Source organism: Hippopotamus amphibius, chromosome 6 (assembly GCF_030028045.1).
Source record: "Hippopotamus amphibius kiboko isolate mHipAmp2 chromosome 6, mHipAmp2.hap2, whole genome shotgun sequence".
In the NCBI taxonomy this organism is placed as follows: domain Eukaryota; kingdom Metazoa; phylum Chordata; class Mammalia; order Artiodactyla; family Hippopotamidae; genus Hippopotamus; species Hippopotamus amphibius.
Window position 1 is genome coordinate 105,813,056 of NC_080191.1, and position 22,861 is coordinate 105,835,916.

The 22,861-nt window shown below is 38.1% G+C and overlaps 1 pseudogene; it reads left to right on the forward strand.

Annotated features, from left to right (window-relative positions):
* Positions 1 to 19,270: 19,270 nt before the first annotated feature.
* Positions 19,271 to 21,217, forward strand: LOC130854941 (uncharacterized; annotated as a pseudogene).
* Positions 21,218 to 22,861: the final 1,644 nt, after the last annotated feature.

Consider the following 22,861-nt stretch of genomic DNA (forward strand, 5'->3'; position numbering starts at 1 on the left):
AAATTACTTACAACAGCCAGGTCATGGAAGCAACCTAAATGCCCATCAACAGACGAATGGATAAAGAAGATGTGGTACATATATATGATGGAATATTACTCAGCTGTAGAAAGCAACAAAACTGGGACATCTATAAAGACATGGATGGACCTAGAGACTGTCATACAGAGTGAAGTGAGTCAGAAAGAGAAAAACAAATATATATTAACACATGTATGCGGAATCTAGAAAAATGGTACAGATGAATTTGTTTGCAAGGCAGAAACAGAAATGCAGACATAGAGAACAAACATATGGACACCATGGGGGAAAGGGGAGGGTGAGATAAACTGGGAGACTGGAATTAACACATCTACACTAATATGTATAAAATAGATAACTAATGAGAACCTGATGTATAGCACAGGGGACTCCACGTCGATGTACAGTAGGAACAAACACAACACTGTAAAATGACTATAACCCAATAATAAAGAGAAAAAGTAAATTTAGACAAAACCCACTGTTGTTCTTTCTTATCACAGAACATACATTTCAACATTCTATAACAACCTAATTGGGAAAAGAATTTGAAAAAGAATAAATACATGTATACGTATAACTGAATCACTTTGTTGTACACCTAAAACTAACACAACATTGTTAACCAACTATACTCCAATATAAAATAAAAAGTTTAAAAGGTAAACTCTGTGATACTTAAAAAACAAATAAATAGACAAACAAAAGACCTGGGTGGAATTACAAGCTCTGTCTGTGGCCTCCAAGGGGAACTTGAAGTCTCTTTGCCACTGTCGTCTGATCAGAGTTGCTGAGAGGCACAGACACGTGTGCTCATGGACTGTAGACCAGGCCTTCCCTGGAGACAGTGCACAACCATTCACTTGGTGGATGTGGAGGTTCCCGTAAGTTAGATGACACGTATAGGCAATGTGCTCAACAAGTGGTGGGCTCATGCCTGAAGATGCTTCTAAAGCCGGTGAACTTACATTATTTTTCTTCTCACAAAATGGAATTCCAGATGAAAAACTGAAAGCAACGGCCATGGAAGTAAACATTAGAGATGGTAACAAAATTTGCAAAGCCTTTATAGACATACAAGTGTTATTGTGTTTCTCCCCACTTCTGTACGGCCTATAAAGGGCAGCTATTACTATTTTATTGCCAGTTAAAAATGATGAAATCAAAAAATTGTCTAAAGACACACAGTCAAAATACATCACAGTGTTCATGAAATCCAGGTTTCTGGATTTCAAAATCAGATCTTCCGTTTATAAATTTAGGCCTTCTCAGGTTGCCATAAACTCCAGAATGTGAAAATAAAGTTAATACCAAAAAGGCATGCTTTTCCCCAATCACCACAGTATTCAATGATGGAAGGAGAAATAATTTACTTACAAAATGCATTCTAGTTCAAATAAAACCTATTTTATAAAGGCTATGAAAACATGATAATGAGATGAATTGTTTATAGTCATCTTGCTTTATATTGATAATTACACTTTAACTCTGTTTCTTAATGCACTTTTTTCCTCTCAAGTAGAAAACCCATACATGCCCACTAAGGAAAGCTTGAACAAATATAAAAAGCATAGAAACAGATAACAGGGAAATTTCTAAAGCATTCAAAAGGGACAAATGAAAGGGCATCAGATTAGGAAAATGTGCCTCAAAATGTACAATGGAGAGGATTGATTAGCTTGGAGCTGGGGATCTCGAGGTGTGGTCCTCAGACCAGCAGACTGGCATCACCTTGGAAGTTGTTGGAAAAGCGATTCTTGGGTACCACTCTAGACCTACTGAATCAGATGCTCTGCAGCTGGGAGCCAGCCATGGGTGTTTTACCAAATACTCCAGGGGATTCTGATACAGCTGAGTTTGAAAAACACTGGCTTAAGACAAACTAAAGGGAATCATGTTCATATTTTGAAATAATTGAAAGGTTTTTAAAAAGTAAGACGTTTATTTGTTTATGTGTCAATGTTCAGAATAGGTTCGGTGACTGGTCATTTTGAAAAGGCAGATTTTGACCTAAGCCAAGTGAGAACTTCCAATCGAATGAAACTGTCTGGGGATAAGACTGACCCTATTTGTGGATCACAGGGTATCTCTGGAGACAGGTGTCTATGTTGAATAGGGAGCAGGTTTGAATTAAGGATGTAGGTGTCTGGGGCCCTCAGAAAATGTGCATGGCTCTTTACAGCTCTGCATTGCTTATACTCTGTTTTAAACTCTGCCTCAGTATCCAATATCTCTGTGTTAATGAGGGGAGGACTAGATAATATTAACAATTACTCCATTGCTGACACCAGGTGGTAAAGTGAAGCCCAGTTATGCTCTTCATTGCCTTTCACCAATGCCTCATTCCTTAGTCTAACCCTTTTCTACACGTTAATGCATTCCCCTGCCTTGACTTAATAAAAGTCCTCTGACCTAAAGCCCAAGCAGCGTGATAAAAATTTGCCTGAAAGCATCATCAGTTTGAGTTCTCAATTCTGATTCTCCCATCCCATAGTCCTGCACCTCAGTTTCTTCTCTGTAAAATTCAGTGGTTGACATACATCATCCCTTAAGTCCTGTTGAGCTTGAACTTCTACCTACTGCGTCCTGAGTTTCTCTCCTACATACCTGACACATTCAACAACCACCCTGCCAGTTTCCAAGACCCTGATGGAGTAGGATGGTGTAGATCCTTGTGCTAATCAGAGTGATCCACCATCTAAGGCAGAAACTCAGGATCTTTACCACTGATTCTTCCCAGGTCCTAGTACTGGCCCACGATTACAGAACAATCACTGAACAAAAAGTGGTGAGTAGGGAAAAATTTCTTTGTATATATGTAGGCTCAATATGGAGACTGGATATAAATGGCCAGCAGATAGTTTCCTGAACAGGAAAAAGTTTTTAAATGAAGCTTGGTGGATGAAGTATCTTTTGCATCATTACAAAGAGGAAAATAGAGAAATCTCCTAACTGAAGAAAGTGAAATCCACTTTACTTAATGAGGACCTCTGTCTCTGGTGTGCAGGTCCTCTGTGTCCAAAGATAATTAGCACTTTATAATGCTAATTATTATAATTATGTCTGAGAAAAAAATCATTAGGGGGTAGGTCCGTTCACTGATTTTCAATTGCCCCCTCTATTTAAAAATAAGGTCACTTTTCTATGAAATAGCTTTAGGAGCTCAAAGCTGAAAGAAGGTTATGGAAAATTCTGTGTAGGTATAGTCCTGAGTTTTTAATATTCTTATAATTCTGTGATGTGTCTGGGAACTGAAGACAGAGGAAAACAGTGAAGCTATTTAGTCTAGGAGACCAAAACTCAGGACCCAGAAGAGCAAATGTTTTTTTGTAAGAGTTAATCATCAAGTAGTCATTTATTTACCACTCACTGTGTGCCTGACTTTGTGTGCCTGTTAAGCTGTTTCTAGATCCTACCTCATTTAACAATCTTCCACGATTTCATCAAGCAAGATTAGTAACTCATGTGTTTTTTTAACAGATAAGGAAGGGATGATTCCATTTGCCCAGTATCATGTTTGTAAGAAACAGAAAACTGGATTCTGACTTGGGTTTGCTCACTTCAAAGTTCATGCTGTTAACACAGCACTAACTCCGTGTTTACAAGTAAATGCACCGTTTGTGTAGCGCTATGGAAATATGGAACAAATGTATGGTTAAGAGGGGTCCAGTTTAGAGACAGAGTCGGCCTTGTATAGCTGTGGGTTCCATATCTGTGGATTCCACATCCGCGGATTCAACCATCCGGTGGATGGAATTCAATCACCATTTTATAAAAGGAACTTGAGCATCCCCTTGGGTTTGGGTATCCCAGGGTGGTCCTGGAACCAATACCCCAAAACCAAAGGAATGACTGTACCTGGAATATAGCTTGTTTGAGAGAAGCCCACTGTCAGGTGTTAGGAGATCAAACTAACAGGAGAACTGAGAACGCTTTCTGAGAGCCCCAGAAGTACAGCTGTTGCACAGAAGGAAGAATTTAGGTCATGGATTGAAAATAGCCTGCGTCTGAAGACCAACTCCAACTCTCCCTTTCTGGGCAACCATGAAAGAGTTCCTTCACTGTGCCAGACCTCAGTTACTAACTCCTAAAACACCAGCTCCTGCTTTTGCTACTTTTTCTACTGATCCTAGTACTACCATTACAACCACTATGACCAGGGGCTGAGAACTTATTGGGTGCCAGGCAAAGTGCTAAGCGTATCATATACATTGTTTTATTAAATGCTTACAACGTGTTACTACTAATCCAGTTTCACACATAAGAAAAGTGAGGTTCAAAGAAGCTAAGTAACTTGTATAGGAACATGCTTTATAACATGTAAAACATCATACAGGGTAGGTATCATTTTTACTAAGAAACTGTCAGCTGAGGAGGAGGAACTGGCCTTTCATCTTTCTAAGATGAGCAGTTGTCTTTCTGTTTAATGGTTTTTTAAAAATCCCCTTGTGACAAGCTCCAGAGGACAAATAATTTATTTCTTGTGGTGTATGGCTCTCTAAATGAATTAATTGATAGGCATCCCATTGTCAGTCTGAGGGATATGGAAGTAAAACAGACATGAGATGTTCTGTACCAAACTAATTTGTACTTTAAACACATAAATAATAATTTTTTTAAGTTAATGTGTGTTTGCTTTCTCTCCTGCTTCTCTTTGAATCCAAAGCCTTTGTTTTTATGGTGTCTTTGTGCCATCAGTTGAGAAGTTTGTTTTTGTTTTTTGAATATTAGTAAATACAATTAAATGATAAATATGGGGGGGACGTGAAAAATAACTCTTTTAATCCATTCCTATCTCTATTCATCGAAGAGGGGATAGGAAGAATAGTTTCAATAATATGACAGCAAGAGCCCCCCTTTCCTTTTCAGGGGGCTATGAGGGCAAAATTATTTTCTTAGTAATACTAAGATGCCATTTACCCTATCATTGTGCTGATATTTGCATTAATTGCGCAAAAGCAATGGCGCCTTAGAACAAATTAAGGCCATGGGAAAAAACTATACTGATGGTAACTGTATTCTTCACCAACTTTAAGTTGCAAAAAAATAAACAAATAAATAAAGCCAGTTTCATTTAAGAAAGTCCTCAGTGAAGTAGTAAAAATGTTAATTTCATTACTTCTCAACCCCTGAGTTTGGGTCTTTTTAATATTCTGTGATGAAATGGGAAGAACATTAAAATATGACAAATATGCAAAAAAAATCACCTGTGTGATGGTTTGAGATGTGAGCTGCACTAGCCATTTTTATTCAAGGACCACCATTTTTACCTGAAAGAATGATGGCCAGACAAACTGTGGGTATTCAGAGTTGTAACTTTGGCAGATGTTGTCTTGAAAATAAATGGAGTCTGTGGTCTCAAGAAGAACAACTGATAGCATTTAGGACCAATCACAAAATTCAAGCTTTCAAGCAGCACTGCTTTGACAGCTCCCCAAGACTTCAAGACTTTTCTAATGAGACCAATGATGATGTTAATAAATGTGATTTTTTGATATTCTATAATGAAATGTTTCAAAAATTGGAAGATCTGCATAACTTTGGAAAACAAGATTTTTTCAACATGATTTTACATAATCATGAATGAGTAAAGGATCCATTTCAGTCAAGATAGACCATTGAATTTTAACTCAACAGAGTGCAAACCATCAACTTCTGATTCTAGATTGCAACTAACCTTTAAGAAACTACCACTTGTTGAATTTCAGGTAGCATCAAAGACAAATAGGTACAATTATCTGAAAATGTCATTAAAATAATTTCCAATCTTTCAGCCACATTTCTGTGTGCGTCAGGACTTTCTTTGTATACATTTCAACTAAATGCAGATTGAATATAGAAATAAGTATGAGAATCCAACAGCCTTCCATTAAGTCAGATAGTAAAGAGATATTTTAGTTTGAAAGATATAATTATTTTTCATGGTACTTTTATTTTGTAAGTTTATTATTGTTATTTTACAATCAATTAATATATAGCCTTTTATGATATTTTCAGTTTTAATTTCTTATATGATAAATATTAATATATATATGTGATACCCACTTAAACCAAAGAACTTTGGTGAACATCAATAATTTTTCAGAGAGTAAAGGAGTCTGAGTAAAGAGGTCTCAAAAAAAGTTTGAGAACTGCTGGTCTAAGGAAATAAACAATTGCATGAACTGCCCTTGGATGAGTAAATCGATACAACTTTTTTGTAGGGCAATTGAAATTCTCAAAGCTATTAACATTTGCGTAACTTTGACCAAAAATTTCCACTCATAGTAGTCTGCTCTTAACAAAGAATTAAGGATTGGTGCAGACATTGATTTATTAGAATTTTCATCATGATACATTCTATAAAACAGAAAAACAACTGTAAACATCAGGGGATTGTTTAAATAAATTTAATAACTCCTTAAGATGAAATACCATGCAACATTGCAAAATACATTGAGATATGTAAAAGAATAATTCTTGGCATTGAAAATATTAATAAAATATTAAATTTAGAAATGATACAAAATAGTAGCTATAAAATAAAATTTTTAAAAACTAAAATGGAAACACTCTCCATATATTTGCATGTTATATTTCTGTATCTTTCTATTTATCTTGGAAATGTTAGTAATGAATTTGGAGGGGGCTGATAGATGATGGTGAATTATAAGTGTTTTTTGGAATCTTCTGTGTTTTCCTAATTTTCTATGGAAAATGCACAATTTTTATCAGAAAAAAAGTTTACAAAAATGTAGTGAGTGAATCATGATTTTCAGATTTTTATTTTTTTATTTTCAGTCCTTTATTCCTAAGCTTTGACAGAAGAGAATAGAGAAACTATGTGAACCTAAGGAGAGAGGAAGAACAATGCCTACTGGGGAGCTGGGGAAACAGTACAATGGGGGAAGCAGTGCAAGCAAAGAGAATCGACTTGTATTAATGACCTATATTGGCTTATTTTATTAGGAGCAGAGTTGAAAATATGAAATTGCCATCTTTGCAGGTCAAAAGTGGTTGAAAATCAGTAATTGTGTACTGTTCAAACTAAATAGCTCATTTTATAGAAAATATAAGGAAAACAGATTTTAAAGGTAATAGTATTTCAGTAAAAGGACCTAGAAATTAGTAAAAAAAAAAAAGTCAGGAAGCCGATTAAAAGAAGAGGATAACTAAAATATACCATAACTCACGTTGGGTAATGTATGCTTTTGAATTTCTGAATTTCAATAAAACATGTCAAAGTAGGAAAAAAATGTGTTATTATGCCCATTATACAGTTGAGGAAATGAAGGTCAAAGGTTAGATAACTTGTTTGCAATAACATAATAACACAAGGCCATGCTTTTTCTAAAACAGAGTTTCCTTTCTTCAAAGCTTTCTCTGAGGCCAACATGAGGGCGAGATCTTCTAAATAGTCATGTGGGGTATCTTCAGAAACCAGAGGATTGCATGCAATTTTTTTCTAGAAAGTCTTTGTTTACATATCTAAGTTGGTGGAAGATTCTCTGGATGTAAAGGTGATTAAAACGCTCTCACTTGCCCTTAGTCAATAATTAGGCTCGCTCTTAATAAAGTTGGTAAACAAAAACAAAACCAAAGCATTTAGGTATAATAAATGTATTATGAAAAAAGGACAGATAAAATTTCAAGAATTCATCACCTGGTCTTTCCAAAAATGTCTCTGAGACCTTGCTTGGAAGGGAAAGGTGGTGTAATAATCTATGAAGTTCACCACCCACCCCCACCCCAAAATAGCTGGTATAATGTAACAAGATATAAAAATGTCAGCTGCAGTTGGGTAACAGAACCAAACAGGAGCCCCATTTAAGCTAAGGAGAAAAAAAATTGAAAGAAAGAAGAACTAGAAGGAAATACTAAAAGGAAAAAAAGTGAAAATATTTGTTTAAAAAAAAAGCTTAGAGTGGGTTCAATCCCTTCAAAAATATTCTAAAGGCAAAATTAAGGATAGGCAAATCCTATTTCAATATGAGAAGGTATAATTCAGAAAATAAAGTTGAAATTTCAGAAGCACACTCTAGATGTTGAGTTGAAGAAGTCCCAGAGTAGAGGTGACCATGAGAAGGGGGAAGTCTAAAGCGTTTAGCTGAAGCTGACCCAGCACCACCAGGTATTTATTTTTGGACGTAGCATATCCTAGGCAAAACCAGAAGAAGCAAAAGCTGGAAATATATGAATATGGATACAGATGGGTGGAAGTGGGTGAAAAGGAAGAATATCTGATCTATGAAACGATCAAATGATGGAGCCAGCTTTGTTCTGTCATTGTGAAATAGCAGTAGAGACATCTTTTGTTTGGGATGTGGTGGATTTGACACAATTAAACAGAAATTCTTAGGATAAGAACTCTCTCAAGGAATTCTGATGTGATGTGGGTTCACCATGCACTCCAATGGAAACATTTTTCTGCTAAAAGAACAGGATCTCCTGGAATAAGCATTTTGTGGAATGCGTTTAGTCAAGAACTGATCTGCTCTCCAAACATCATTTCATGAATACTCAAAGTCACATTCAAAGAGGTGAAGTGACTTTCCCAATTTAATCTGTGGATAATTCCAAATTAAAACTGAACCCAGGTCTCCTGCGTGCCAGTTCATTGTTTGTTTACATGACTTCATTGAATGGCCTGTGGGCAAACCTGCCTCAAGGCAGTGCTTTCTCATTTGCATTCCATTGCCTAGATCAGCTATGATAAGAGTGAGTAGTAGAGAAGGAAGTTAGTAGTGAACATTGGTGTGGAGTGGCTTCTCTAATCCTATCTGAGAAAGGAAGAAATTGGGAAGGCTCTAGGATATGCTCTTAAAATGACCATGAACATAAAAAGAAAAGTTGTAGGGGGGTTGCTGATCTATTTGAGAGTCTGAGGGGGAACTTGTTAGCCCGTGGAAATGCAGACCCCAATTGGAGTTCCAATTCAGTGGATAAAGTATCCTTCAGGACTCTGCTTAGATGGTATCTACTACAAAGTGTAGGATATAACACTGATGATCTTGGAACAGCCTTACTCTTTGGATATCCAGCTAAGCTTGGCTTGAGCCTTCAGTTTCACCACTGTGAAATCTACTACGTTCCCCCAAGATTTCTGCAAATTTCCAAGATCATCACCTTGCAGTCCCCCAACTTTTGATCCTCTGTCTCCTACCATCTTGGAATGATTCCATTCCATCTCGTATGCTGACCTCATCCCATTCGCTCTTTTCCATAAGAAACCCACTCATACTCATGATATCCTAAATTCAGTAACTTTAAAGAACACCTACAGGATCTTGCTTGGGGAGAAATCACATTGGGTACCACACAGCCTTCTACCATTTCCTAGCTCCCCTCCCCACATTCTCTCCTGCTTTCCCAAAGCTGAGCCTCTAATATTAGAGTGAGTAAATAATTTATTATTGCCCAAATTGGGACATTTTGAAATGGAAAGAATATGCTATGAATACTACACTGGAATGATAAATTTAAATTTGGACCATGTGGAGGAAAACAAAACATAGGTTTTCCTACCAATGTGTGACCCTTCCCCGCTTCCTCCTGTGGGAAGCATAGTTCTGTCTCCTCAGCTTCGAATTTTCCCTGACTGGAGTGGTGGACTTTTCCTAGGACCCCGGTGTATCCTGAAGAATACATTTTTCTCTAACTCATTATACCTTGTTTGATTCTTTATTGTCAGTGGATTACCTCTCCCTTAACTGTTTATCTTCCCATAGCAATTCTGTCTTTTAAAGCAGAACACAATTAACCTCAATATAATCATTTATGTACACATCTATCTTTTCCACTAAACAATAAGTTCCTTTGGGGCAAAGACCATATCCAGTTCATTATAGCAAGATGTTCTACTTGTCTCCCAATACATATTTTCTCCTTTTTCTGTCCTAATAGAACCTTAAGCTTTAGCTAAGCACATGGCCACCCAGAATTAAAACTATATTTCTTAGTCAAACAGCTTTGTAGCTAAGAGTAACCATGTAATAAAGATTTAAACAATGGAATAGGAGTGCTGGTTATGTACTTTCTGGGCATTCCCTGCTTTTGTCAATTCATATTCCTGCCAGATGGCATATGAATATAGTGGTGTAGCAAAGAATATTAGTAACCACCAATTGTACGTGTGGTCCTCCCATGCCAATGGGTTGGGACCAAGTGACTCGCTGTTATGAACAGAATGTGATTGAAGCATGAGTTATGTCACTTCCAGAAGGAGCCAGTTAAATAACAATGTGTCTTCTCTATTTATTTTCTTTTGCCACAGTGACCTTGGAGTTACTTGACTAGAGTAGATAATGAATCATCTGGGGCCATGCAGTCGAGGTCCACACCTCAAGGATAACAGAGCCACAACATAGAGGGATTCTACATCCCTAACATTGTGGACATATTATACCATCTCTGAACTATTTAGCCCTGAGCATGACATGAGAAATAAATATCCACCTTGTTTAAGCCACCGCTAAATTGGGTCAATTTTTGTAGCAGTCTGATCCACTCCCAATAACATCTTAACATTTCTCACTGTGTCTTGTATCTCACTTATCAGAGATACTCAAACATTTGGTGAATTGACATTGAACAGATGAGGTGATGTGTAAGAGGGTAAAAGTATTTTGGCAAAGGTAGATTGAGAGGCAGTTCTCTGAAGACAAAAAGCTATTCAAAAAGCCTGAACTTGTGGACAAACTTTTTCAGCATTTCCTGGCATATCAGTGAGGGATAGAGTCCTAAACCAGAAGTGTCACTCTATCCACTCATGGAGCTACTCACACCAGCGTATGGGTTTTGTTTGCCTTGCACTACACTTTCTGAAAAATGTGAATTAATTGTCAGTGTTCATAAATAGGAAGAGTTCACACGGAAATCTGTATTTCTGGCTTCTTTTGGAAAAAAGAAAGATCTTGCAAATTAGGGCCCATATTCTTATGTGGTAACAAGTTACTAGGACTATGGCTGTCCCTTTTAGTCAGGACACAAGTAACCAGTTCATGACGGCTGTGATATTGTCTCTCTGATGTTGAGGCTGTGTCAGAACTTGGCCTTCTTCCATAGGCAGCCTTACCAATAAGTGAGATTGAGAGCTTTACCTAAGACATTGAAACACCTGCCTTAGATGTTTGCTTTAGGGGCAGGGTCCTAGGACACAAGGGTTGAACAGCAAGAACAAAAGAAAGTGGGAGTAGCAATGGAACAATGCTGCCAGCAGAGGGATCTCAGGCAGCAAGAATCATGATGGCAGAAGGCATTTATTTGAGCAGATGTGATGAGAGGACAATGATCCCAGTAGGCATATGACCATCTTATTCTCTGCCTGTTCTCTTAGCCCCACCAAAAGATGAAGTGGCCCCTAGACCCCAGGTCTAATGTAAGAACCATATGCTGTTGCGCTCCTGTGAGCCCTGCTCCTAGATCTTGATAGAATTCTTGACAACTTGAATGGTGATTGGTGCTTCTCTAAAGACTTGAAAGATAGAGAGGAAAATAGATAGTCCATACGTCTCCCCCCACTCATCCTGGTTTCAATAAGAAATGTGAAAATGGAAAGTGAAATACAAGCAGAGACAAAATGAGGTTGTAAATCAAACACTTTCTTGCTTTCCTTGCCGAGAAAAGCCTGTTGAGTGCTTAAGAGAGCAAGAGAAGGAGGAAGATGTGGAGAGGGAGGGAGGGAGGGAAGGAGGAGACTCGTATTGAGACAGGGAAAGTTGTATTGTTGTGTTTCGGTTAATCTCTTGAAGTTGGTGGGTGTAGAGCCCCAGATGTCAAGGCTAATGCAATATGCATTAGTCCATCACATTGGGAAATCTCTAGTCCCTGCAACAAGGAATTAATAAATCTAGTAATTGTGTCATGTCTGTAATATAGGCTAAGAAAAAAATTGTGTAAATCATTTGATAAGTGTGCACGCTCAGATAGCATGTGTTCCTGAGACCTTCCACAGGGATTGGCCCACAAGGTTGCCCAGGCATGTCTTCTCTTCTGCTGTGCCCTCTGTAGGAGGAGCTAGCATGACACAGAATGGTCCTGTATTGAGTGTGGCACTGGTATCCAATTAATAGCATGCAAAATTGATTCTCTATGCTTTGCCCCTTATCAAACCCCTCCCCAGAACACTAGTTCTCTAAGGCAATTAGAAATAATCACAAGCTTGCCAAAATGTTCTTTTTGACATTCTAAATACTAAATTCAAAATGTGGTTCAGCTTTAGCTCTTAAGAGACTCCAGTTTCTTTTTAATAAAATGAACAACTAAGCAGTTGTCTACAGCATCAGAACACTATATATGTACCCAAAATGACACATGCAATATGCCTTGTAAAATATTTCTGAATTTCTCTTATGACTTTTCTGCAGGATGTGAAATTAAAAATCATTGTGTGAAATTAAAAATCATTGCATCACCCCATCATCATTGATTTTGTACCTCTTCAGTGTGCTAAATTCTACCCAGAGGTATGGATGTGGAGAAGTAAAAGAAATCTGAGAAGTCAAGGGAGTCTGGAAAGGAAGTGCCTTGAGGACAGAATCATATTCACCACAATGACATCAATTTATTTACTGCTAGAAGATTTCTGTTTCATTTATGATGACAAGTTACATAGGCCTAGTAAACCAATGAACAGAAAGCTATGTCCCCACATGTACCCAAGGTGATTAATCTCTTGGATTCTGAGGACACAATAATTTGAAGGTGTCACATATCACAATCAACACTGGCAATTATTGACTATATCTTCTTGGATGGACCCTTTGGCGGGATTGACTCATGCTAAGCAGAAAACCTCCATTACACATTATTATAAATATGACTTCTGTCATCAGTAAGTTTTGGAAGCAGAATCTATGCCCACAGTCTTCTTAATATTTGCTTGATTTCATCTCTTTCTTTCTAGATTATGGGACCAAGAGGGCAAAAGACTTTTATCTTGTAAGTCAATCCAGACAAATTTATTTGTAGTAACTCAAAGGGCACTATGTTGAGGCTGCTTCCAGGTGCAGGGCTAAAACTAATTCGCCATGTTCAACGTGGTTAAGGAAAAAGAGGTTTGTGACACTTCTCTGGGCATTTGCCAGCCCTGTCCCAAACTCTTCACTTTTCACTTCTAGAGAATCCGTGGATGACTCCTAGCTGTCTCCCACCCAAGATTCCCTTTGGTATCCAATATCTCCTTTCCATATAAGGAAGATGGAGCTTAGAATCTTATGAGAAAGTCTGACTCTCATAGGTCAGACCCTCAGTATCCCTGGATAATTACTGTGCCTTATTCAAACTCCAAAAATCCTTTTCTATAGTAATGTGAAATGTAATAATATAGCTTTAAAACTGATCTAAAAAATGAAAGAATGAAATATTCTAAGATTCCAGAAAGTAATTTTAACTCTAATATGTAGGCCTAGCTAGAGCTTGAGAAAATGGCAGGAAAGTGAAAGGGCAAGAAAATGAGAGGAGTTGGCTGAACTTCACATGTTAAGTGATAGAGAAGCCAATGAGACACGACTATGAGAGTGAAGAGAAAATTTCCAATCTGAAAAATATATTAGATATAATATTCATCAGACAGGGGTGACCTGGACACCTGAAGACAGACATTCACATGTCTGGCGGTTGAAGCTGCTTGATGGTTCTGTCAGTGGGACCTGAACGGTTAGGTCTCTTCTAGCTTCTTTCTTTATCTTTACATAGTCTTTTGACGTGGCCTCTTCAACAGAATTTTTTCCCCTGTGGCTCAGGGTTTCAAAGGTACATGTTGAGAGAGAGAGAGAGACCTAGATGAGGCTGCATCCCCTTTCCTGAGCTAGCCTCTGAAAGTGTCACTGAGACCAAGACCAGCCCTTCCCATATTCAATGGTGAAGCATTAGATGACTTGTTGATGTGTCAGGTAATTTTCAGACATGTTTTAAAACCATCACAATTGCATATTTTCTTCCAGGAAGTTGATTAACTCTGTTTCTTTTTAAATATTTTTTTAATTTAAAAACAGTTATGATTTTTAATTGAAGTATAGTTGATTTACAATGTTGTGTTAGTTTCCAGTGTACAGCAAAGAAGTTAAAATTCTTTTTAAATTCTTACCCATTATAGGTTACTACAAGATATTGAGTAGAGTTCCCTGTGCTGTACAGTAAGTCCTTGTTGGTTATCTATTTTATATATAGTAGTGTGTGTATGTTAATCCCAAACTCCTAATTTATACCCACACCCCCCTTTCCCCTTTGGTAACCATAAATTTCTTTTCTACGCCTGCGGGTCTGTTGCTGTTGTGTATATAAGTTCATTTGTATCATTTTTTTCATCGATAGATTCTTTTTTTAGGTTTCACATGTAAGCAATATCATCCTTCAACATCTCAAATCATATCTAGCCTCCGGTCTCTAGTCTACTAATATGTCTTTAATATGTGTGATGGTTAGTTGTGTGTGTAGACTTGACTAGGTAACAAGGTTCCCAGATATTTGGTTGACCATTATTTCTGGGTGTGTGTGTGAGTGTGTCTCTGGAATTGCTCAGCGTCACACTGAGTAAAGAAGACACCCTCCCCCATGTGGGTGGGCACCATCCACACTGTCGAGGTCCTGTAAAGAACAAAAACGCAGAGGGAGGGAGAATTTGCTTTCCCTAGTTTTGGACTGGAATTGACACCATCAGTTCTCGTGGCTCTCAGGCCTCCAGGCTCAGACTGGAATGACACCACTGGCTTTCCTGTGTCTCCAGATTGCAGCTGGTAGCTTGTGGGACTTCTCAGCCTCTGCAGTTCATGAGCTGACTATTTATAATATCTCTGTCTCTGTCTCTTTCTCTGTCTCTCTCCATATATATACATATATATGTATATATATGTCTATTCTGTCTCTCTCCAAATATATTAGGCATAAGAATGATAATAGTAATTAACACTGTTGTTTTAAGCCTTTAAGTTTTGGGGTGGTTTGTTACACAGTAATGGGTAACTAGAGTTATACCTTTAAACCACCTTTTTTCTGAGTCTCCTCTTCATCAAGGATAGAGGAAGGCCATCTCTAAAGGTCTTTACAATTTTGAAATATAATGAGGAATCTAGGCGGAAGTTGAAGCTCATGTACCTGGAGGATATTTGAGGTAATTTGGGGGATGAGATTATCCCCATTTTCTGCCTTTTCCATTCCTCTCCTTCAGAGCACAGGCTTCTCTGTCCAATGTTGCCTCAGGGGAGGAATGTTGAAGGATTGAAACTAAACAACGTCTTAGCTCTCTAGTGCCCAAGCCTTTAGGACATCACATGCCTTTTGGAGAGGTAGAAGAAAAAAAGCAAACTAGTTTCTTTCTAGAAGCAGAGTAGCTTGGAAAAAATATAGGAGCAGAAGATGGACAGCCCCCTACACACACACACACCCCCACAGAAGGAGAATCCGCTGAACTGTGGTTGGGATGGAGAGAAAGGAGAGAAAGATCTTAAGGTCATGCAAGCGGGGGGGGGGGGGCACTGTGTGCACCTCCTTGGCAGCAGCCTGAGGAAGCAGTAAGTCTCCAGAGAAGAGTGGTGTGTCTGGACAGTGGATTCTGGGAGCCCTTGAGACAGAGTCCCGAGTCTGAAACAGATTTTTCTTGTCTTCCTGAGTCTGTGAAGAGTGATTCATATGCTATACTGGGAGGTAGAGGTGATAAGACATATCTCAGAAACTGCTGAGTTAAAGCTTCCAGAATTTGGAAGAGAATTTTTATTTGCCTGGTTTGGGAGAGGAGAGAGAGTGTTTGCCTGAAAGAGAGAGTAATGGGAGAATTCATGGGGAATAGGAAAAGAAAACAGTATGCCTTGGAAGGTGGTTGCCTTTCCAAACTACATAGGTTCATGTGAAGGCTAAAAAGAAAGGAAGGGGTGTGTGTGTGTGTGTGAGAGAGAGAGAGAGAGAGAGAGAGAGAGAGAGAGAGAGAGAGAGAGATTCAGGAACATGTAAGCACAAACCACACCAGTGCCCATTTCACAAGGGCCACACAGTGTGGGGGACAGACCTTTTCCCTTTTCTATGAATAAAATAACTTTGCTCTAGGAAAGGAGGGGCAGCACCACTGAGGGTCCAGGAGGCTCTAGCAACCGTGACAAGGTGAGGCAATTAGGTAAGAGGCTTCTAGAGCTAGGGACCACACAATAAGAAGGAGGGACAGGGCGAAAGGTCCAGAAAGGATTATGTGAGTGTTCATATGAAATCTTCCTGAGGGTGTCCAGAAACAGGAAATGAGACATTGAAAGGCTGGAGTTTTTAACTCATGCACTTGGAGACAAGATACCAAGGATATTTTCTATTTGCCATAAAAGTGACAGGATCTTACCTTTAGAGTGATAAAATTTTGAAAAACTCAGGTTCTACAATCAATTTTTTTGGACTTCAGAATAAACATCCTTAAACAGTTCTGCGATCTAATTGGCAATAACTAAGCCTCTGATAAACCACGGTGCAAATCTAATTCTGTGATTCTTGGTAATTGTGAAATTGAGTTTAGTCAGAAAGCTTCATTTCCCTCTATTTCTTAAACCATAATCTAAATAAACACTGCCTTTTAGAATTAATCTCTCTTTCACACACACTCACAGACATGCAATTGTTTCTCTAAAACGGTAATTATCACAATCTGATTTGAGTTAGTCTGCTATATGTATAGCTGACTCCCCACGAGACTGTGAACTCCTGAAGGGCAGTGACCCTGCCCTTTCACTGTGTGCTTCTCACAGCTGCCTTTAGAGAGTTTTGTACGTGATATCCCTCCATTCTCTGAAAACATACATAGAATATCTGTTTGGGGCCCTGCACTGTCCTCAATGAATGGTTCAGCCAAATGAAAATAAAAAGCTTCTCATTTGTGGTAACGAAGCTATCAGAAAAGCTAAGATGCTTCTCCAAAAATGTTTTTTAAAGGAAAAAAATATTAAAAAAATCTATCTGGACTTCCCTGGTGGTCCAGTGCTTAAGACTTTGTGCTTCCACTGCAGGGGTCATGGTTTCGATCCCCAGTCAGTCAGTGAATTAAGATCCTTCATGCCATGTAGCCAAAAAAAATCTGTTGGATCACTTTTAAATATTTTATTTAGGATGTTTGCCTCTGTGTTCAAAAGAGAGGTAGACCTACAATTTTCAGTTTTTGTGCTAACTTTGGTATTTGTTTAAGATTTGTAAAAGATTTGTACCTTATGTTGAAACAGTTGCATTTTTAAATGATCTTTAATAGTTTTTACACCTCGGTCATTTCTTCCTTTAAGTTTAGTTGAGCTCATCAGTAAGACCATTGGGGTCTAATGTGAAAATTTTGGAGGCCATCACTCCTGTCCTCACAACAAAAAGCTTAGCAAACTGAAAATCAACAACTCTTCTTAGATCCGTCAGAGAATTGAGGCCCCAGGGCAAACTGCTGCACCCAAACTGGAGAGACAGGTAAATACAGAGAATCACTGCTTATTGGGAACAGAAGCCACAGGGCCCAGGAACTGGCAGAAACACATAAGTGGTAGTTGACCAATTGCTGGAGACTGAGCTGGACCAGCTTAGCAATTTAAATAAAAGAAGAAAGAAAGAAAGAAAGAAAGAAAGAAAGAAAGAAAGAAAGAAAGAAAGAAAGAAAGAAAGAAAGAAAGAAAGAAGGAAAGAAGGAAGGAAGGAAGGAAGGAAGGAAGGAAGGAAGGAAGGAAGGAAAGAAAGAAAGAAAGAAAGAAAGAAAGAAAGAAAGAAAGAAAGAAAGAAAGAAAGAAGAAAGAAAGAAGAAAGAAAGAAAGAAAGAAAGAAAGAAAGAAAGAAAGAAAGAAAGAAAGAAAGAAAGAAAGAAAGAAGGAAGGAAGGAAAGAAAGAAAGAGAAAGAAAGAAAGAAAGAAAGAAGAAAGAAAGAAGAAAGAAAGAAGAAAGAAAGAAAGAAAGAAAGAAGAAAGAAAGAAGAAAGAAAGAAAGAAAGAAAGAAAGAAAGAAAAAAGAAAGGAAGGAAAGAAAGAGAAAGAAAGAGAAAGAAAGAAAGAAAGAAAGAAAGAAAGAAAGAAAGAAAGAAAGAAAGAAAGAAAGAAAAAAGAAAGGAAGGAAAGAAAGAGAAAGAAAGAAAGAAAGAAAGAAAGAAAGAAAGAAAGAAAGAAAGAAAGAAAGAAAGGGGAGGGAGGGAGGAAGGAAAGAAGAAAGAAGGAAAGAAAGAAAGAAAGAAAAAGAAATATTTTTTAAAAAAGTCTCCTAGAGGCACAGCACGCGGCGGATCCTGACACTTTTGTGAGTTTCACCCTCATGAGCCTCACCAGCTTCTCACAGTGAAGACCAGAGAAAAGTTCCCTCCTGCTTCTGGCAGAAGAAGAGGAAAAGTAACTATTTTGAAATATGACCAGAGCATTCCGTTCCCCTTAACAAAGTCCCTCCTTCCAGAGAAATGATTTTCCCAGACCCTAACTGATTGAGGCAAAGGAAATGCCCAACTCTAGTGTTTTCCTGTCTCACCAAAGGGGGAGAAAAGCTAATAAGTACTTGTAAGGCTCACACACAGACCCGGTAATAGGATCATAGAACAACACTTCTCCTTCACAACTTACTGCCACATCAATAGGACTCCTTCATAACAACAGGGGATTATAGCTGAAAGAATTGTAATTCTCAGGTTCTATTTAAGAAAGAGCCTCTAGGAAAGACCAAGAACCAGCACGGGACACAAAAACAAGGTCGCTAGAGGAAATTTTAACCTCTGATACCTATAGATACAATAAATGGTAAATGCAGCCTGACTCTTAGCCAGATAAACATAAAACCTGACAGTAAAGGGCTGTGCACCCCAGTGTTTCTACTCAATACAGCATGTCTAGCTTTCAGTAAAAATTACAAGATATGATAAAAAGTTAAAAAGGCCAAAAACAACAACAAAAGCCCTACAGTCTCAAGAGACAGAACAAGCACCAGAACTAGACTCAGAGATGACTAGAATGTAAAATAACTACAATTAGTATACTAAGAGCTCTAATGGAAAAGTGAAAAATATACAAGAACAGATGGGTAATGTAAGGAGAGACACTAGAAATTAAAAAAAGAAACTGTAACAGAAGTGAGGAATGGCTTTGATGGTTCATCAGTAGAAACAGCTGAGGAAAGGATAAGATATGAAGATATGTGAATAGAAACTTCCCAAGCTGAAACGCAAAAAGGAAAACAGACCAAAGAAAAGGAACAGGTATCCAAGAACTGTGTAACAATTATGAGTTGTAAGGCACATGTAATAGGGATACCAGAAGGTTAAAAAAAGAAAACAATGTAAGAAATATTTGAAGCAACAATGATTGAGAATTTTCCAAAATTAGTGAGAGACACCAAACCTCAGATCAAGGGTCAGAGAATACCAAGAAGAGAAGGTAAAAAAAAAAAGAAAAACAAAAGCTATACCTAGGCATAGTATTTTCAAACTGCAGAAAACTAAAGAAAAGGGAGAAACTTGAAACAAACCAGAAGGGAAAAAAAATCTTTGCTTACAGAAGAAAAAGCATAAGCATAACATCAGACTTCTCTTCAGAGCTACAGAAGAAAGAGCTAGGGGAATATTTAAAGCATTGAAAGAAAAAAAAATCTGTCAGCCTAAAATACTATAGCCAGTGAAATTATCCTTCAAATGTGAAGGAAAAGTAAAGACTTTCTCAGACAAAAACTGAGGGAATTGTTTGCTAGTAGACTTGCTTTGCAGAAAATGTTCAAAGAAGTTCTTCAGAGAAATGCAAAATGATACAGATAAGAAAGTTCAATCTACATGAAGGAAGGAAGAGCATTAGAGTAGGAATAAATGAAGGTAAAATACAGTATTATATTTTTCTTATTCTTAGTTGTTCTAAAAGATAACTGTCAAAAATAATAGTAGCAACAATGCATTGAATGATTATAGCTTATGAGTAAATGAATTGAAGGACAGCAGTGTTAGAAGGGATAAGAGAGAGAAGTTGGACATGCTCTGTTAGAAGGTCCCTTCAGTACTTGTGAAGTGGCATAGCATTACACAAAAGTAGGCTTAAGTTAATTGTACATGTGTATTGCAGACTCTAGAGTAACCACTAAAATAATTTACAAACAAATATAATTGATATTCTAAGAGAGGAGAAAAAATGGAATCATATGCTAGTTTACAATCAGAAAAGGTAGAAAACAATATGAAGATAAAGTAACAAAGGACAAGTGTAATGAGTAAAAAGGGGTTATAAATTTAGTAGATATCAATCCAACTGTATGAATAATCACTTTAAATGTGAATGGTCTAAATGGTAAAAGACAGAAACTGTCAGCATGGATCATGACTGCTTAGCAAGAAACTCATTTTAATCGTTAAAAAAAATAGATTAAAAGTAAAGGGATGAAGTGGGGCTCCAGTGGCTGGGGTAAGTTCCCTGCAGTGCTCAGCCAGCAGCCTGGATCCAAGCATCCCAGGCAGCCTCTCATCGGATGCACCAGTCTATGGGGGCTGGTGTGCAGCCTGCCAGTCCCTGGCCACACCTGCTTATGTATCCCAGCTCTGGAGGGCCCACCTAGACCTGGGAGTGACTCTGGTTGAGGTGATGGGCTGCAGCAGTGGCTCTTTGGGGATGTGATCCAGCACTTTGAGAGCAGGGATGTCAGGCTGGTGGAGATGAAGATATTGCAGGCACCAGACAGTGTTTTGGCTGAGCCCTACCACTACCCGCAGAGGAAGCCCATCTACCCAACCCTCATCAGTTACATGGCTCTAGCCCTTGGTGCCTATGGTCTGGCAAAGCCCCATGTGATCTATATCATGGGGTCATGATAGGAAACAGCAACTCTGCTTGGGCTACCCCTGGTACTTCGGGGGAGACTTCAGCATGCACATCAGAAGACACCCAGTGTGGTTAACACACGAGGACTAGTGGGAAAATGAGTCTCCAAGAAATCATGTGGGCTGATCCATGAGTTTGTGGGAATGTCATGCAGGCCAGTGCCTTGTGTAGGGGCCCTGCGGGAGATCCATCTGTGGTTCAGGAGCAGGGAGCTGGTGAACTCGGCAGAGGAAGGCTACCACAGCAACATCTACTCAGCCCAAACCCTCAGGCTGCTGTGACTCCCCAGCATCCACTCAGGACCAACTATCTCTGTTGGAAAGAACTTGAGCTCACACCCTTGCTCTGCCCATCTATCCCAGACCACTTCCCTGTTCACATTCAACCCCATCCCAGTCCAGAGTGGTTTGAGCTATCAACAATATGTGCCTTTCAATGTCCTAAACTAGAAAGAAATTGAACCAAATCCTCTCTATACCAAAGGGCCAGATAACATTTTGTGAGTTTCCAAAGGTGGGCTTTGCCACTTCTCCTCCTCCAAAGGCAGGGAGGGACATTAAAATTCACTGTGCTGTGAAAAATTTTATAGTAAAGGGATGAAGGATATACAATCCTAATATGAATCAAAGGAAGCAGAATTGTGTATATTAATGGCAGATGGAGCAGACTTCAGAAACAAGGATAACTTTCAGAGATAAAGAGAGTCATTACATAATGATAAAGGGGTCAATTCATCAAGAAGACATAACAATACTTAATGTGTATGTACTTAACAACAGAGCATCAAAATACATGAGGCAAAAACTGATAGAATTTCAAGGAGAACTAGACAAATCCACTATTATATTTGGAGATTTCAACACTCCTCTATCAGTAACTTACAGATCCAGGAGGCAAAGGAAAACTCAATATTGTTAAGATATCAGTACTTCCCAATATGATCTAAAGATTCAACGGAATCTCAAACAAAATCCCAGCAAGTTATTTTGTACATGTTGACAAACTGATTCTGCAGTTTATAGTATATCAGAAAGAAAAAGACACACACTAGCCAAAACAATATTGAAGAAGAACAAGTCTGAAGACTGATATTATCTGACTTCAGGACTTACTGTAAAGCTACAGTAATTAAAAGAGTGTGACATTGGCAAAATAATATACAAATAGATCAGTGGAACAGAATAGACCACAGAAAATAGGCCCACACAAATATAGCTAACTGATCTTTGACAAGGAACAAAAACCAATTCAATGGAAAAAGGATGATTTTTTTTAACAAATGGTACTGGAAAAAAAAATGGGATATCTACATAGAAAAAATATGACACAGACCTTACACCTTTCTAAAAATGAACTCAAAATAAATCATGGACCTAAATGTAAAATGCAAAACTATAAAAATTCTAGACGATAACATAGGAGAAGATCTACCTTGAGTTTGAAAATGACTTTTTAAATACAAGACCAAAATCACAATCCATGAAAGAAATAATGTTGATGTCAGACTTCAAGAAAAAATTTCTGCTCTTTGAAAGACACTGTTAAAATAATACAAATACAAGCCACAAATTAGGAAAAAAGATTTTAAAAACCCACATCGGGTTAAAAAAAGAAAACCTTGCCTGTAAGATGTACAAAGAACTCTTAAAACTCAGCAATAAGAAAACAAACAACCCAACTAAAACATGGGCAAAAGATGTGAATAGACACCTCACCAAAATATACACATCATATGAGCCTATGAAAAGTTGTTCAACATCATAAGTCATCAGGGAATTGCAAATTAAAACATCAGTGAGGTACCATTACACAACTATTAGCATGGTTAACATCCAAACATGACAACAGCAAATGGTGGCAAGGATGTAGAGCAACAAAAACTCACAGGAATGCAAAATGACACAGGACTTGCTTACAAAGCTAAGCATAGTCTTACCATACAATCCAGCAATTCCATTTACTCAAATGAGATGAAAACATCTTTGCACAAAAATTTGCACACAAATGTTTACAACAGCTATATTCATAATTGCCAAAACTGGAAGCAATCATGTTCTTTAATAGATGACTGGATAAATAAGCCATGTTGTTCC